This window comes from Heterocephalus glaber, unplaced genomic scaffold (assembly GCF_053883595.1).
Source record: "Heterocephalus glaber isolate CG9 unplaced genomic scaffold, H.glaber_assembly_v1.0 deba00001481, whole genome shotgun sequence".
NCBI lineage: Eukaryota > Metazoa > Chordata > Mammalia > Rodentia > Bathyergidae > Heterocephalus > Heterocephalus glaber.
Genome location: NW_028258317.1, coordinates 19,911,233 through 19,930,566, shown reverse-complemented (window position 1 = coordinate 19,930,566; position 19,334 = coordinate 19,911,233). Strand labels below are relative to the sequence as shown.

The 19,334-nt window shown below is 35.8% G+C and overlaps 1 long non-coding RNA gene across 3 annotated transcripts in view; it reads right to left on the bottom strand.

Moving 5' to 3' along the window:
- The window catches only part of LOC147825862 (uncharacterized), a 269,968-nt gene that overhangs the window by 176,772 nt on the left and 73,862 nt on the right, over positions 1–19,334 (bottom strand). For 2 of the 3 annotated variants that reach the window (XR_015440035.1, XR_015440034.1), the window contains exon 3: positions 9,985–11,556. This is a non-coding gene — a long non-coding RNA (uncharacterized LOC147825862). Of the gene's footprint in view, positions 1–9,984; positions 11,557–19,334 lie in introns of those variants that run through there. The other variant, XR_015440036.1, reaches the window with a different exon arrangement.

The following is a 19,334-nucleotide window of genomic DNA, read 5'->3' as shown; positions in this document are numbered from 1 at the left end:
TCATAGATCCCTTCAAGTTATTTTCATGTATGGAAAAAAAGGGTTGAGGTTAATTTTTTATATATGGATACCAGGTGTTCTAGAGCCGTTTGCTGAAGTCACTATCTCTTCCTCGGTTCTTGAATTGAGTTTATATTCTATAAAATGCTAATGTTAAATAATCTTTCAAAATTCAGTGGACCATATATGTGTGGTTCTATTTCTAGATTCTCTGTTTTATTCCAATGATCTATATGTCTTTCCTTACACTAACACTGCCTTGATTACTGTAGCTTTAGAAGAAGTCTTAAAATTGGTTGCTAAACATCTTCCAACACTGTTTTTGTTTTTGTTTTTGTTTTTGGCTTTTCTGGGTCCTTTGTACTCCTACATAACTTTAAAATTTCAATATCCAGTTCTTCATTTATAGCAAGTATACACAGACCTGAATTTTTATATATACCTTGTGTTTTCTAATCCTGCTAAATTCAAGTACAAGTTCTAGGGGCTCCTAGAGATTTCTTAGTATTTTCTCTGTAGATGACCATATCATCTACATATAAAGATTTTGCTTCTGCCATGCCAATCCTATCCTAGTTGTGTCATTTTATTGCCAAACTATTTTGATTTAGATCTATGTTTGAAAGTCTAATGGACAGATGAAGAGTAGGCATATATGCCCTTGTTCCCCACTTTAGGGAGAAAGCATTGTATCGTCTCCATTCATAGAAGGAGTTTTTGTTGGAAGTGTGGAGTACATGTCTTTGATCTGTTGAGAAGGTTCTGTTCTACTTCTAGTCTCCTGATAGCTTTTACCATGAACAGCTGTAGAATTTAGTCCAATACTCTTTCTCCAGCTAGTGACAGGATCATATGGCTTTCTCCTTTCCTCTGTTAAAATGATGACTTTTGGGGGTGGATCTTCCAATGCTGAACCAACACTGCCATCCTCATAACAAAACCACTTTCTACATCCTGCCAGATCTGACTTCTAGGAGTTTTTTTGTTAAACAAAATTCTGTCTATGTTCATACTTTTTTCTTCTATTATCTTTATCCAGTTTTAGGATTAGCACAATGTTGAGTTCCTATAACAAGAGGAGAAGTGTTTCTTCTTTTTTCTGCTTTAATTGTTTGATATAATTTATCAGTTAAAATGTTTATGAGCCTGCTGTTGTCATATAGGTAACTTTTCAAGCTAGGAATATACTTTCTTTAATAGGTGCTATTCAAATTTTATATTTCCTCCAGAGTTAGTTTCATTAATTTGTCTTCCAAGTTACTTCTTAGAAGTTGTCAAATTTGTTTCAAAAAGATTTTTGTAATATGCTTTCTATATCCTTTTAAATTCTGTAAAATCTGTGGTAATGTCTCCTAGATCTTAATATTGTAATTTTAAAAATGTATAACTGATATTGTGTAACAGGAAGAAAAGGTCTAAAAGAGCAGGGGAATTGGGAGGGGTAGGGGAAGGGAAAAAAGGGAAAGGAAAAAATATGAGAAGAGGGAAAAAATGGAAACAAGATCTTTGCAAATAGGGAAGGGTAGAGGGGGTGAAGGGAGGGCAAGGGAAGGGGAAAAGAAATAAGAACCAAGAGACTGATGTAATGGCACAAGATCCCAATGATGAATGTAACTGTATTGTATACCTAAAATGTACCAATAAAGTTAATGGGGGGGGGGACTTTTAACTTAATCTCCCTAACGAGTGTATAATTCAATCTTGTTATTGTACTGATTAGTATTTTTCTGATTCTAGTGTTGCATACCTTTCCTGGTGCTTTACTGGCTATTTATCATCTTCTTGTGTCTACTTTTTAATTGGGTTGTCTATTAATGAGCTGTAAGAGTTCTTTATATATTCTGGTCATAGGTTATATGCATTGTAAATATGGGCTGTTTAAGGACTACTTTTCATTTTCTTAACGATGTCATTTAAAGTTCTAAATTTTGATGGGATTTCATTTATCAATTTTTTTCTTTTATGCATCACATTTTTTATATCCTAGAAAATTCTTGCCTACCCTAAATTCACATTTTCCCTTATAATTTCTTCTTCAAGTTTTATAGTTTTAGTCTTTCATATTTGGGTTCATAGATCCTTTCAAGTTATTTTTATGTATGGAAATAAAGGGTTGAGGTTAATTGTTTATATATGGATACCAGGTGTTCCAAGTGCCGTTTGGTGAAAACATTATCTTTTCCTCTGCTCTTGAACTGAGTTTATGTTCTATAAAATGGTAATGTTAAGTAACCTTTCAAAACTCAGTAGACGATATATGTGTGGTTCTATTTCTAGATTCTCTGTTTTATTCCAATGATCTCCATGTCTCTCCTTACACCAACACTGCCTTGATTACTGTAGCTTTAGAAGAAGTCTTAAAATTAGGTTCTAAATGTCTTCCAACACTTTTTTTTCTTTTTCTTTTTCTTTTTACTTTTCTAGGTCCTTTGTATTCCTACATAACTTTTAAATTTCAGTATCCAATTCTTCATTTAGAGCAAGTATACATAGGGCTGAATTTTTATATATACCTTGTGTTTTCTAATCCTACTAAATTCAAATACAAGTTCTAGGGGCTCCTAGAGATTTCTGAGTATTTTCTCTGTAGATGATGATTTCATCTACATATAAAGATTTTACTTCTACCTTGCCAATTCTATTCTAATTGTGTCATTTTATTGCCAGACTATTTTGGTTTGGGCCTATGTTTCAAGGTTTAATGGGCAGATGAAGAGTAGGCATATATGCCCTTGTTCCCCATCTTAGAGAGAAAGTATTGTATCTTCTCCATTCTTATAAGGTGTTCTCACTGGAAGTATGGAGTACATGTCTTTGATCTGTTGAGAAGGTTCTGTTCCACTTCTAGTTTCCTGACAGCTTTTACCATGAACAGCTGTAGAATTTAGTCCAATACTTTTTCTCCAACTACTGACAGGATCATATGGCCTTTTCCTTTCCTCTGTTAAAATGATGACTTTTGGAGGTGGATCTTCCAATGCTGAACCAACACTTCCATTCTTATAATAAAACCACTTTCTACATACTACCAGATCTGACTTCTAATAGTTTCTTTTGTTAAACAAATTTCTATCTATGTTCATACTTTTTTCTTCTATTATCTTTATCCAGTTTTAGTACTAGCACAATCCTGATTTCCTAAAATGGTGGGAGAAGTGTTCCTTCTTTTTTCTGCTTTAAATGTTTGATATAATTTATCAGTTAAAATGTATATGAGCCTGTTATTGTCATATAGGTAGGTTTTCAAGCTAGGAATGTACTTTCTTTAATAGGTGCTATTCAAATTTTATATTTCCTCCAGAGTTAGTTTCATTAATTTGTCTTCCAAGGTACTTCTTAGAAGTTATCAAATTTATTTCAAAAAAGATTTTTGTTGTATGCTTTCTATATCCTTTTAAATTCTGTAAAATCTGTGGTAAGGTTTCCTTGATCTTGATATTGTAATTTTTAAAATGTATAATTCATATTGTGTAATAGGAAGAAAAGATCTAAAGAAGCAGGGGAAGTGGGATGGGTAGGGGAAAGGAAAGAAGGGGAAAGAAAAAAATATGAGAAAAGGAAAAAAATGGAAGCAAAGTCTTTGCAATTAGGGAAGGGTGGAGGGGGTGAAGGGAGAGCAGGTGAAGGGGAAAAAATAAGAACCAAGATACTCACGTAATGGTACAAGATCCCAATGATGAATGTAACTGTATTTTATACCTAAAATGTACCAATAAACTTAATGGGGGGAAAGAAAAAGGAAAGGGCAGTCAAGTTGAGCAGTGTGGCTCAAACCTACAATTCTGGCACTCTAGGAGGCTGAGCCAGGAAGATTGCAAATGGGAGCCCAGACTGGGCAACTTAGCAAGATCCTATCTCACAATTTAAAAACTTTAAAGACAGGGATATAGTTCAGTGAGATAGTCCTGGGTTCAATTACCAGAGCCACAAATTAATTAATTAAAAATAAAGGACAACAAGTTCATTATAAATTTTTGTTTCTTATCTAAGGAGCTTCAACTATATTATGAAAATCTTATCCATCCTTTACAATATGGTAAGCAAGAATCTCATGATCAGATCTGTCTTTCAAGAACTAGTGATTGATTGAGGAGTGAAAATTGGAATCAGATAACCGTGACGATGTCATAGCCAACCTCACTGTAACTAAAGAGGTTTCCTGAGAACAGAACCTGTTGCTCACTTCCTGTGTGGTTAAAAAGAAGATAATGATACCTACGTCTTCAATTACTCATCTGTACAAAATGAGAAAACAGGCAAGGCATAGTTTGGGTTTGTGGGGAAAATAAAGGCCTAGACATTAAGAATGGGATGACTGGAGGTCCTGGTCACACGGAAGATGCCGAATCACCCCACTGCAGACAGGCAGCCACCTGGTTCCACACTACAAAGACACAGAGGACACCAGACTACCAGACCAAGGTACTGAGTCCCGCTGTTCCCGGCCGAGAGGTAGGGGCTTCTGAGCCACCGTCCCACTGCTCCTGGTCCAGAGGAAGGGACTTCCCGGTCACCATCCCTCCTGCTGCTCCCAGCCCAGAGGAAGGGGCTTTTGGGCCACCATCCCTCCCACTGCTCCCAGCCCAGAGGGAGGGGCTTCTGAGCCACCATCCCACTGCTCCTGGACCAGAGGAAGGGGCTTCCTGGCCACCATCCCTCCCGCTGCTCCCAGCCCACAGAAAAGGGCTTTTGGGTCACCATCCCTACTGCTGCTCCCGGCCCCTGTCCCACCTCACCCAGTTCAGAGGAGGTAATCTGTGCAGGTGCTAACAGCCCCCCACCCCAGTTGAAATGAGAAAACACATAAATAAGTCTCAAAACCAGACTTCCAGATCACCTACAGCAACTCCAAAGGGAAACGAGATGGAACACTCTCTACTCAGCTACCTGGACCCACTGAACTGGCAACAAAAGGGGATTTGGAAAAAATGAAAGCAGAAATAATTTCTCAGATAACAGGAGAAACTGTGCCCCTAGTGCAAGACATGATTAATAAATCTAGAGAGGAGCTCGGGAACATGATGGAATCCCAACATAAGAAACAAATGGAATCCATAAAATAGGTGGAAACAGATTTATAGGAGATTAAAAATTCCACTGAAAATCTACACAGCAGAATGAGCCAATGTGAGGACAGAATGTCAGATATAGAAGATAAGATTGCAATTAGTGACCAGGAAAAGAAAAATTGCTTCAAAATTATAAGGGAACATGAGAAATCAATCCAGCAGCTGCTAGATGATGCAAAGAAGAATAACATAAAACTGATTGGGCTCAATGAAGAAACAGGAGAGAGTGGAGATGACATAAAAAATCTCTTCACAGAAATAATGGCAGAAAACTTTCCAAGCAGGGGAAAAGAGATTGACATACAGATAAGTGAGGCATATAGGACTCCAAAGAGCCTTGATTTAAAAAAAAAATCTACACATAGGCATATAATTGTTAAGATTCCAGAAACACAACAGAAGAACAAAGTTCTCCAAGCAGTCAGAGAAAAGAAACAAATCACATACAAAGGAAAGCCCATCAGAATCACAGCAGACTTCTCACCACAAACCATCAAGGCAAGAAGAGCTTGGAGTGACATATTCCAAGCCCTAAAAGAAAACAGCCTCCAACCCAGATTGCTGTACCCTGAAAAACTCTTTCAAAATGGATGGAGAAATAAGATACTTTCATGACAAAGAGCACCTTAGGAACTTCGTGAATACCAAATCAGCACTCCAAAGAATTTTACACAATATCTTAGGAACAGACATTGAGGATCACAACCCCAGGAAGCAAAGCAGAATGAACCTATCTGGCATGACAAGAAATTAAATGGAAAGGGGGAGAACCCAACAAAAAGAAAAAGTCATGGCAATGACAAGTCAATACATTTCAGTTATAACCATCAATGTTAATGGTCTCAATTCACCAATCAAAAGAAATAGACTGGCAGAATGGGTCAAGAAGCAAAATCCAACAATAGGCTGCATACAAGAAACACACTTAATACAAAAGGAAACTCACACACTGAAAGTTAAAGGGTGGAAAACAATACTCCATGCAACGGGAACCCAAAAAAAAGCAGGAGTAGCTATCCTCTTTGCAGATCAAGTAGATTTCAAACCAACACTGATTAAGAGAGATGAAGAAGGACACTACATCCTTGTAAAGGGAACAATGCAACAGGAAGAGATGACAATCATAAATATCTATGCACCAAACACTAGTGCACCCAACTAAATAAAACAAATACTAATTGACATGAAAAGTCATATATGCACTAATACAATTGTACTGGGGGACCTCAACACCCCACTGTCACAAATAGATAGATCAACTAGACTAAAAATAAGTAATGAAATACTAGAACTCAATCGAACTCTTGAACAAATGAACTTAACAGATGTTTACAGAGTCTTCCACCCCACAAAATCAGCTGCACATGGGTCATTCTCCAAAATAGACCACATACTCACACATAGAACATGTTTAAGTAAGTGAAAAGGAACTGAAGTTATCCCCTGTATATTATCAGACCATAGTACGATGAAATTGGAGAGCATTGGAAAAGAAACTCAAAAAATTTCATAAGCACGTGGAAATTGAACAACACACTTCTGCACAACCAATGGGTCACAGAGGAAATTAAAGAAGAAATCAGACAGTTCCCTCAATTAAATGACAATGACAATACAACATATCGGAATCTATGGGACACAATGAAAGCAGTCTTACCAGGGAAATTCATAGCAGTGAATATGCATATTAGGAAAACAGAAGGAGCCCAATTAAACAACCTGATGCTGAACCTCAAGCTTCTAGAAAAAGAAGAGCAGGACAACCCCAAAGCTCATACAAGGGAGGAAATTATAAAGATCAGAGGAGAAATCAATGCAATGGAGACTAAGAGAACAATACAAAAAATCAATGAAGACAAGAGTTGGTTCTTTGAAAGAATCAACAAAATTGACAAACCTTTAGCCAACCTTGTCAGAAAAAGGAAAGAAAAGGCCCAAATCCATGCAATTAGGAATGAAAAGGGTGAAATTACAACAGACCCAGCAGAAATACAGATGATCATCAATACCTACTTCCAGAACCTATATGCCAATAAGATGGACATCACAGAAGAAATGGACAGATTCCTAGATACATATGAATTACCAAAGTTGAACAAAGAAGACCTAAAAATTCTGAACAACCCAATATCAACCAATGAAAATGAAAATGTAATTAAAAACTTATCAACTAAGAAAAGCCCAGGCCCTGATGGCTTCACTGCTGAATTCTACAAGACATTTAGAGAGGAACTGCTGCCACTACTGTTTAAACTCTTCAATGAAATTGAAAGGGAAGCAATACTCCCAAATTCATTCCTGGAAGCAAGCATCACCTTGATCCCCAAAGCAGAGAAAGACCCAACTGAAAAAGAGAACTATAGGCCAATCTCACTAATGAACATAGATGCAAAAATCCTTAATAAGATAATGGCAAACAGAATGCAGAAGATTATCAAGAAGATCATACACCCTGATCAAGTGGGATTCATCCCAGGGATGCAGGGATGGTTCAACATACTCAAATCAATCAATGTAATACACTATATCAATAGAGCCAAGGACAAAAACCATATGATTATCACCATAGATGCAGAAAAAGCATTTGAAAAAATTCAACATGCATTTATGATAAAAACTCTACAAAAAAATTGGAATAGATGGTCTCTACCTCAAACTGATAGAAGTCATCCATGGAAAACCAACAGCCAATATCATACTAAATGGTCAAAAACTGAAATCCTTCACACTAAAATCAGGAACAAGACAAGGATGTCCACTATCACCACTCTTGTTCAATATAGTTCTGGAAACATTAGCCACGGCAATTAGACAAGAGAAAGAAATCAAAGGAATAAAGGGAGGTAATGAAGAAGTCAAATTGTCGTTATTTGCAGATGACATGATACTCTATATAGAAGACCCCAAGAACTCCACCAAAAGTCTTCTAGACTTAATAACCAAATTCAGTCAAGTAGCTGGTTACAAGGTCAACACACAAAAATCAATAGCTTTCCTCTACACCAATGACAGACTCACTGAGAGAGAAATAGGGCAAATAATTCCTTTCACAATAGCATCCAAAAAAACTGAAATACCTAGGAATCATCTTAACAAAAGAAATCAAAGACCTCTTCTCTGAAAACTATGGCACTCTGAAAAGAAAGATTGAAGATGATATCAGAAAATGGACAGACATCCCCTGCTCCTGGGTACGAAGGATTAATAGAGTGAAAATGGCCATACTTTCAAAACTGCTCTATAGATTTAATGCAATTCCAATTGAGATCCCAGCAGCATACTTCATAGACCTTGAGAAAACAATCCAAAAATTCATTTGGAACAAGAAGTGACCAGAATAGCAAAAGCAATTCTAGGTAACAGAGACATGGCAGGGGGTATCACAATCCTGAACCTGCAACTCTACTACAAAGCTACTGTGATAAAAACAGCATGGTACTGGCAAAGAAAGAGACCTGAGGACCAGTGGAACAGATTAGAACATGCAGAAACAATGCCAGACACACTCAGCCATCTCATCTTCGACAAAGGAGCCAAACACCCTCACTGGAGGAAATATAGCCTCTTTAATAAATGGTGCTGGGAAAATTGGGCTTCAACTTGCCAAAGATTAAAACTAGACCTATATCTCTTACCATGCATTAAACTAAAATCAAAATGGATTAAAGATCTAAATATTAAAATAGAAACTCTGAACCAGTTGGAACAGAGGTTAGGTAGAACCCTTGTAGACATTGGGGTAGGAAAAGATTTTATGAACAAAACCTCAGTTGCCCATGAACTAGCACAAACAATCAGCAAATGGGATCTCTTCTTATTAAAAGGCTTCTGCACAGCAAGAGAAACCACCAGCAGTGTGAAGAGACAACCCACAATGTGGGAAAACATCTTCACCTGCTCTTCCTCAGACAAAAGTCTACTATCTCAAATCTATAAAGAACTTAAAAAGATCAGACCACCCAAATTTAAAGACCCAATCCAAAAATGGGCATCTGAAATGAACAGACATTTCTCAAAGAAGTAGAAATAGCAAATAAATACATGAAAAAATGTTCAACATCACTCGTCATTTGAGAGATGCAAATGAAAACAATGCTGAGATTCCACTTCACTCCAGAAAGAATGGCTGCCATCATGAAATCAACCAATAACAAATGCTGGCAGGGCTGTCGCAAAAGAGGAACCCTGCTCCACTGCTGGTGGGAGTGTAGACTGGTGCAAGCACTGTGGAAATCAGTATGGAGATACCTCAAAGAACCAGGAATGGAAGTCCCATTTGACCCCGCTATTCCACTGCTGGAGATCTTCCCCAAAGAATTAAAAGAATCATACCACAGTGATATATGTGCACCCATGTTCATAGCAGCACAGTTTGTAATAGCTAAAACTTGGAAACAGCCCAAATGCCCATCAACTGGAGACTGGATAAAGAAAATGTGGGGTTTTTTAATAAAATGGAGTACTACTCAGCCATCAAAAATGAGAAATTAGAGACATTTATAGCTAAGTAGATGCACATTGAGGTGATACTCTTAAGTGAAATAAATAGGACACACATGTATACATACTGAATAGCTTCTCTGGTGTGAGAAACTGAAAGTGTAAATAAGGACTAAATGTATAATAGGTAATGTGAAATAGGAAGAAAAGGGGCAAAGGGGAAGGAAGTGGGAGGGCTAGGGGAAAGGATACAAGGGAATGGGATTAATATGAGAAAATGGAAAGATAGGAACAAAATCTTTGTAAATAGGGAGGACTGGAGGGGTTGAAGGGAGGGCTGGGCAAGGGTGAAAAATAAGAACCAAGAGAGACTATGTAAAGGTGCAAATTTCCAATGATGAATGTCATTATATTGTATACCTAAAATGTACCAATGATTAGAATGAATAATTGATAACGTAAAATAGGAAGAAAAGGTCCAAAGGGGTAGGGTTAGTGGGAGGGGCAGGGGAAAGGAAAGAAGGGAAAGGAAAAATGATGAGAAATGGAAAAAATGGAAATAAAGTCTTTGTAAATAGGGAAGGGTGGAGGGTGTGAAGGGAGGGCTAAGCATGGGGAAAAAATAAGAACCAAGATGCATTATGTAAAGGTACAATTCCCAATGAGAAATGTAATTGTGTTGTATACCTACAATGTACCAATAAAAGAATTTAATACAAAAAAAGAAAAAAGAATGGCATGACCACATGGACAAAAATTCAGGTCACATGAATACAAGACAGGCTATCAGCAGGTAAATTCTGGATGGTATAAGTAAATCATAGCAATCACTTTTATTGAATTCTACTTAAAATTTTCCTCCCAAAGAAAATTGTATAACAAGAACTGTTTACTCATCTATAGCCATGGTGCTCTGGAAAGGTCCAATTCATCTACAAGTTCAAAAAGTTATAAATGAGCTCTAAAGCTGTGAATGGTCAGCAGATTTTGACTTCATCTTTTCTTTGGGAATGTCACTTTATCAGATGCTTCTCCCAGGAGGCAGCAATGAATCCATCACTAAGCACTATATCAAGCATTAGCAAAAACACATTCAAATTAAGCATTATTTAAATAAAATTAAGCTTATGGGCAAAGAAACAAGGAAGGGGTATGTGAAGGGCAATATTTTTAACTTAATATATAAAGAGTGGGAGGATTAATAGCTTATTTTCGTAAAGTATTTTAAAGATAAATTGTACTGCTGACTTGCCAAAAAGCATTCTTGTGATTATTTGCTGTGTCCTGCATGAATATTTAATCGTTACCCTGGGAAAGTAACTCCTGTTTAATCTTTCATCCTTTTCTTCTTAGTAGATAGTATCCAACAGCCTAATTTTCCCCTAAACATATTATTTTTTAAAAACACCTCCAAGATAGTTTCCATCAACCAAGCACTAAGGCACAAATATATCATGATATGTTTGGTCTTTCTTGTTAATGAGAACCACATAACATGGTAGACCTTCTATGCTGGAGCTCCTTCAGGGCAAAAAGGAGTTCACTTTTCTCTGCACCACTGTGAACATATATTGGTCATTGCCAAAGTAAGCTTTTTAACAAAGAAGAAACAATACAGGTTCTGCTCATTCAGCTGTTTCTAAGTGTTACTGAAAACAAAACGTCTTATTTCTCGAAACATACATTTCACAAATTGAGAAAAAGCACTCCTGTGTCACCCAGAGTGATAATTTTAAGCCATCATGCTTCATGCCCCACTAATTAAGCTATTTTTAATAAGGAACAAGAAGGAATACCAATATTTCTTATTCTTAGAGTTTTAACACTAACGTGAGATGGACCTGGGTCCCAGGATCTGTCCAGAGTGCTGGCCCTGTTGCATAGAGTATTGCTGGTGGCTTTCCTCTTGATCTGCACATCTCTGTCAGATGCACACGATGGCCTCCTGTTGAAGCAAGCCTCACGTGCACAACAACACCTGGCACTGGAGGGTAGAAGGGCAGAAAGCCAGTGGATGATCCCTGGCCAGCGAGGTTGGCAGGAAAACCTAAGGAAGTGAAAAACAGGAAAATGATTAGGAGAAATAGCATGTACATGGTTACACTTCACAAGCCACAGGATTACAGTGTGTATGTCACACTCGTAGGTAAACATGGGAACAGATAAGAAGCAAGTCTCAATATGTTTTCAGTTGTTGCCACAAGAACTCTGTGTCCCCAGTATACTAATTCTGGGTCCAATTAGTTCTAAACCAGCTACCCAAAGAACATGCAATTAATTCTAAAACACTGGATAATTTCTTTCCTAGCTAAAGCCTTAATTAATTGGCCACCTTTGACATCATCAGTGGGATCAATGGGGGACCAGGCTCCAGACAGAAATAAAAGGAGCTGCTTTTTCTCTATCATACTTTTCATTAGTGCCTCAGCCAAACCAGAAAATCTGATCCAATTTTTTCTTAGGAAATTCTCACATCCTATCCCTGTTTCCTAGCTATATGACCTTAGATTTGAACTTGTCCGTGGAAAACAGACCTCCTTAGGTAGAGGGAAGAACAAATGTTTTTGAGTCAACATCCCTCAAAAGGATGAAATGGTGTATAGGTTAAATCCTATAGCTCACAGACCAAGCCAAATCTGATTCCTGATTCAGTCGCCTGAGAACTGTGTGACCTTCAGCCATTAACTTTCCTGAGGCTCAATTTGCTCACTTGCAAAATAAGGAAATAGTATTATAAGGATTAAATGCCAGCTATTATCATATTGCTCATCTAAAAATCCATTCAATCATATTTTAATGTAGTTACAGAGAATTTAGTATGACTGAAAAATTGCTAACTTTGGGGGGTAAAAATTATTCATCCATTTATGCATTACTCTATCTTTCAGTAGTGTAACAAAATTTAAGTGAAATCATCTTTAATGAAAAATCTAAAGATGTTTCTAACACATCTAACACAGGCATTTTCAGGTATGTATTTTTTTTTCAAAACCAGTGCTCATGATCTTAATTTACTGGCAATTTGAGGTTGAAGACAAAATCCTTAGCATTCAGGATTACTGCAGGATACAGGTTATACACTCACAGCCTTAAAAACTGTTATTCATATGGACCATAAGGACATTTCTTTAAATGAGTGGGTTTTGCTAGAGACAAACCTGCTCTTCCTGAAAGCTACCAGATGGTGGTATAACTGGATAGTCAGTACCTGCAGGATCAATGGCTATGTGATGTGTGACTTGGTTAGACTAACTCTCTTCACTTTGAAGATTTTGATTTATTTAAGAATATAGGGCTCTTTTTAAAAAAAAAAAAAAAAAAAAAAAAAAAAAGAATATAAAGCTGATTGCTATTTTTAGTGAGTGAATTGTTTCTTGTCACAAATGAAAGGATTTTACACTGCTGAAAGAGATAAGAAAGATGCGTGAACTTTATTATGATTTTCAAGAAACATTTGTTCTCTTGGATGTTCAAGTGTAAGTAGCCAATACACAGGTAAAAGCAATTTTTAACTCTCATCTTTACATCCTAAATTATACATATCGTTATTCAAAGTTCATTCAACCTAAATGAAATATTTTCTGCAAAGTAATATTAGATCGCTATTGGGCCAGGGATTTAGCTCTGGTTTCGCCTCCTACTGAGCAAGCGCAAGGACCCGAGTTCAAGCCCCGGTACCAAAAAAAAAAAAAAAAAAAAAAATTAGATCGCTATTCTTACAAATCTATTAAAATATAACACATTTAACTAATCATGAATATTACATACTCATTGAAAACAATTTTGGAGGGAAAAGTAAGCACAGAAAAATACAAATATGAAAACACTACATCCTATTACTATCAAGAGATAACCTCTTTAAATATTTTGCTTTATTTATCCCTTTTTTCAAATGATATAAATATATATGTGTATGCAATTTCACTACAAATTCAAACCTATCCAAAATTATACACCCTGGGAATTCTTCCACTCTTTCATGTTTGTAGCATCAGTGGCCTATAAATGCTTTTGTTGAGGAAAGGGTTTTAAAAATATTCAAGTAAAATATACAGCACAAGTAAATGGAGTAAAAGGAATCTAAAATACTTCCAAAATGGAAATGCAAAATTAAGCTCTCTTGTTCTCTCATTTACATTAACTTATCCCATTACATTTTGGTCAATTATTTTCCATCCATTTTACTTCTAGGATTTTAATATTTTTAATCTGCCCTCCATACATGTGTGTATACACACACACACATATACACACACACATACACACACACACACACACACACACACACACACCCTCAGGGCACAAATGACCTCCTGAGCAAAGCAAAGTAAAGAAGCATTAAACCCAAAGCAATAAGTACCTGACACTCTCTACAATTCCTTCTAATATGTTAAAATGTATGAATAATCCTGTCTTGGGATATTCAAGCAAGAAATACCGAAATCCAGGTACTAAAGACTATTCAATGAAATTCTAAGATGGTATGGCTTTGCTTTAAGTTTCAACACTGAATTGACTTCACTGAGGAGGTAATCTAATGTAGAAAGACAAAGATCTGATGTGTAACAGAATTTTTGCCAAATCACTTAACTTTTATAAGCCTATAACATGTATTTTTAAATAATATTTAATGTTTAGAGTTATTTTGAAAATTAAATGAAATAATAGAAGTAAAAATCATCATGTAGTATAATATTAGGAGTAGAAGTTAAATGTTGTTATGAATAAATATTATGTTTATAATTCCTTCCCCTCATACTTCAGAGCAACTTCCTGTTGAAATATTCAAGGAATTATAATCATTCAGAATTTTCTTTGCCCAAATCCAAAACTTGAAAAGCAATTCTCCCCTTATGTGCAGTTATTTTCTAGTATCATGTGATATTCTAAGCCTTACTTAATATTTCTTATTTCTATTCTTAAGGGTATTAACTTCAATAAATTTCATGAAATGCAAGTCAGAATATATAGCCTGTCAAATTTATTACTTAGGAAAAATTGTTTAATGAATTTTACATTTAAAGAAGAAGAAAAAAAGAAACACCAATAAACACATAAATGAGGTTCAGTGTGTACCCAGTGATACAGCACTTGCCTAGCATTCATGAGGTCCTATGTTCAATCCCTATTCCTCCCCTCCACCCCACCCCCCCAAAAAACAAAACAAGACAGAAACTAGATGGTCTCTGCATGTTCCTCCTGGTAACTGCTTAGACTCATATTGGCACAGCCTTTTCTCCAGGCCAGAACAGCAAAACAGCTTGCTCTGAAAGATGAGGACGTTTGGCACAGATCCTTTCTCAAGTGATGGCTTTCTCCCTTCAGGTGAGGTAATCTGCACTAAGAGCTGGGGAAAGACAGAGTACTCTATTTAAATTGTAATAATAAGGACACCATTCCTGGTTCTTCCTGAAGCTTTCTACAGCATAAAGGCAGCAGAGTGTCTGAGGTCCTGGACCACCACAATGACTGAGGAAATAAAGGATTCTTAGATATAGCACCAAATGGTTTGTTGAATCATACAGAGGGTCATGTCAGAACCTTAGATGTAAGAAGGCATAAGCTTCTCAGCCACAGTGAGAACAACCAAGATTCCAAAGGAAATCAAACTGTGAAATTTGTCTCAATAGTGTTGTGGGAAAGAATCAAAACTCAGTATGAGTGGGGGGATACTAAACTTCCTGGGCTGAGCCTCTACTTATTTCATTCTTCTATTTTCCCATCGAGATTTTTAACACAGAGGAGGAGACCAGAAAGCAGAGTATGAAACTCTGTTTAACTGCAGGGTCTTATGCTCAAAGAAGTCTGACCGCCTGTCTTTGTTAGAAGTACAATCTGCATCTTCTTTACAACACAATTCCACTTGGGATAGTTTTCTTTCTACCTTGGCAAATGATATTAATCCAGAAAAGTGCATTTTCTTACTATTCTTTTCAGATTATAGGTGTGCTTTGGCAGTTTGGAATAGCAACCCTCATTATTTTCTCAGTTGTTATCCACAAACTTTGACATCTTTCTGTCAGTAGCATTATCCTTGTAATTCGTCCAAGCTTTGGCTCCAACATAAACTCTTCAAACACACCTCACTTGTGAAGTATCCTCGGTGGTTTTCTTCCGTTGTATCCTTTCGAGTTAACTTCCAACTGACAGAGTAAGTTTTTTTTTCTTTTCTTGAATCATTAATCTTCACTGAAAAGCTGTCCAAATATCTTCCAACAGCTTTAGAGGCAAAGTCCTCCACTGGCACTTGTAGCTCTCTCTCATAAATATTATTGGAATTGTGCATGTACATAAGGGAGAGATTTTTAACCCCAGAGAATATGAAAGGAACTCCAGCAGTGTCATTCTGAATTAGTATAAGTTGTACAACTGAACACAAGAGAGATGTATGCAGGAAATTAGTTAGCAACTTAAAGGGCAAACAGGTGTTTCGTGAATACTCTGTTTCCAAGAAGCAATAAGAATGTCATACTTTATTGTGTACTATTGTGTATTATTATTATTTTCTTATCACTTCTAGGAAATTACAAACCTCCTACAAACAAAGTCTTTGTATTATTCACAAACTATTTGGTGATAAACATTCAGATGTTTAATGAATAAATGAATAGATAAGTGGGTAAATGGGTAGATGGATGGGTGGATACATGAATACTTTGTGAAATAAAGCTTAAATTATTAACTTGTTAAAAGTAAAGAGACAGACCTTTCTCAAGTGGGAAGGGGATCAAGAGATAGGGAGAGGAAAAAAGGATTTTAAAAGATATTAAGATGTGTTATATATATGTACCAATTCCACACAAGGAATGTAAACATTATATACCGAAAACATGTACTAATAAAAAAATAAAAAATAAATGGCAACATTAGGGGGAAAGCCCTGGGAAAAACATACTCCCCAAAATCAAGACCAGCAAAATATTCTAAGTCTTTTAGAAAAGAATTGTCAACAGGCATGGTGGAGCATGACTATAGTCCCAGATACTTGGGAAGTGGAGGTGAGAGGATCTCTTTAGCCTAGGAATTCAAGGCCAGCCTGGGTAACATAATAAAACAGAGAGAGAGAGAGGGAGAGAGAGAGAGGGAGAGAGAGAGAGGGAGAGAGAGAGAGGGAGAGAGAGAGGGAGGGAGAGAGGAGAGAGAGAGAGAGAGAGAGAAGAAAGAAAGAAAGAAAGAAAGAAAGAAAGAAAGAAAGAAAGAAAGAAAGAAAGAAAGAAAGAAAGAGGGAATATGAATGGGAGTGATGAGGGGGAGGGAAGGGGAAGGGGAGAGGGAAAGGGAAACAGGGAGACCAAGAGACAGAGAGAAGAACAAAGAGAGAGATAGAGAGACAGAGAGATAGAGAGATATGTGTTTATTCTTGACCCAAATAATATTTTTACTGTTTTAAAGATTTAAACCATCACTGTTTTTTTTAATCTTGAAGTTAATGGTCTAGGCATGAACTTGAGTCTTAGAAACATTTTCTAAATAAATACTGCCTATAGAAGTTAGGAAAGATTATGACAGGGAAAAAACATTTTTAGCAAACTGGATTAAAAAGAAGTTATAATACACTCCTTCAAATTATACCTACATTAATGCTCAGTACATTTACATAAAAACTAGGGAACAGATAAAGCTTTTGTGATGGAGATATTATGAATTTGGAGTTTTGGAATTAGGCTTACCACTTTTGAATATACTAGTGAGAATCATTTTCTACCAGAGAAAATGTCAGACTATTTCTTCTGTTTAATTATTTCAGTTTTACTCTGGGAAAGTTGACAAAGTGAGCTTGCTGGCCTGTAATGGTTCTCTATAAACTTACACAGTGATAAACAGCTCAGAGTACTTCTTAAACCCTTACGCAAATCCCTGCTTCTTCATCAGACATAGGGGTTGTTTGACAGGGAATTTAAAACAACTTTGATTAATATGTTAAAGGTTCTAATAGAAATGTAGAAGACATCCAAGATCAGAGAAGTAATTTCAACAAAGAGATGATAGAAATAAGTAAATCAGTAAAGATAAAACTTTCAACATCTCATTAATAGTCTACACACAGCCGTGGAAAGAATAAGTAGATTTGAAGAAAGGTCAATAGCAATTACTCAAACTGAAATCCAACAAGAAAAAAAAGAAGAACAAAAGATTTAAAATGAAGAGACCATCCAAAAGCTGGGAGACAATGTTCTAGAGGACAAGAAAGATAGAAAGGGGTGAAAAATACATTTGAAGAAATAAAATTAACAGTTTTCCAAAATTAATAACAACCATGAAAAAAACATTCAAGCTCAGAGAACATCAAACATGATAAATAATGTTTTAAAAACTATAAATAGCATATGCATACTACTAAAAACAAAGACAGTGAGAAATTCTTTAAAGACAACCAGATATAAAAGAAATAAAGGTAAAATTACAGCTGAAAGGAGGGAAGAAGGAGGGGTAGGAGAAGTAAAAAGATGTGTTATGTACACATACCAACTCTTTTCTTCGTTGTTGTTAAGAGTAGGAAGAATTTATTGAGGGAAAAACAGCTCCTGCCTAAGGGATAGGAGGGGACATCCCATATATACTAACTCTTCACAATGAATGTAATTATTAGGCACTACAATATGTATTAATAAAAATTAAAATTTTAAAAAATCATAGCAGACTTCTTATCAGGAATATCTAAGCCAGAGGACAGTGCCATTAAAGTGGTGAAAGAAAAAGCTGTCAGCCTAGAATTTTATGTCTACCAAAAATATCTTTCAAAAATGATGCAAAACAAAGACTTTTCAGACAAAACTTGAGGAAGTTTATTGACAGAAGACCCACTGTTAATGTTAAATATCTTCAGACACAAATAATATGACAGATTGAAAATTGGATTTACAAAAATATAGGAAATAGAATAGATGAAGGTAAAATTAAACTAATCTTTTTATTTTTCATAGATCCAAAGCAAAAATAATAGCAATGGTATTATAAGTTTATAGAATATGAAAAAGTAAAAGGTATGACAATATCACAAAGAACAGGAAATACAAATTGAGGATATACAATTGCAATGTCTTTACATTATATATGAAAGCAATATAAAATCATTTTGAAGACAGATTATTATTAGTTAAATATGTATGTCATAAGTCCCGGTTATCTATTAAAGCAAATTTTAAAAGAAATATAAGTTGGCAGAGGAGACAAAATAGAAACATGAAAAATGTTCTAGGCAGAAAAAGGAGCTGGGAAGCAAAAAACAGATGGAAAAAAATGGAAAATAGCTAGCAGATGGTAGATTTTAATTCAACCATATCAATAATTGCATTAAATACAAATGATTCAAAGAGAAAAATTAAGATAATATTCAGAATAGACAAAAAAGTAAAACCAAAATAAGCTAAGTCTAGTTTAAATTTAAAGACATAGATGAAAAGAGTAGAGAAAATCTATGAAAAAATTATACAGATAAAAATTGGAGGTACTATTTTAATATCAGATATCTTCAGAAAAAGAATACTATTGAAGATAAAGAAGGAGCTATATAACAATAAGTGTCAATCCTCCAAGAATACATTACAACTTATACATACACCTAAAAACAGAGCTTCAAATATACGAGGCAAAAACTGATGGAACTGGGTGATATCAGCAAGATAGCAAAATAGGAAGGCTCACTCCTTCTCCCTTACAGGAAGTTCAACTGTCAACTTTTCACAAACCAGAACCCCTTTCACAAAACTATAGTACTTGGCAATAAACCTAAGACAACCTCATGGTCTTCAGAACTGAATAAAAACTGAAATAGAAGAAGAATGGTCTTACTTCAATCTCACTGTTCTTCTTCCTTACCCAAGT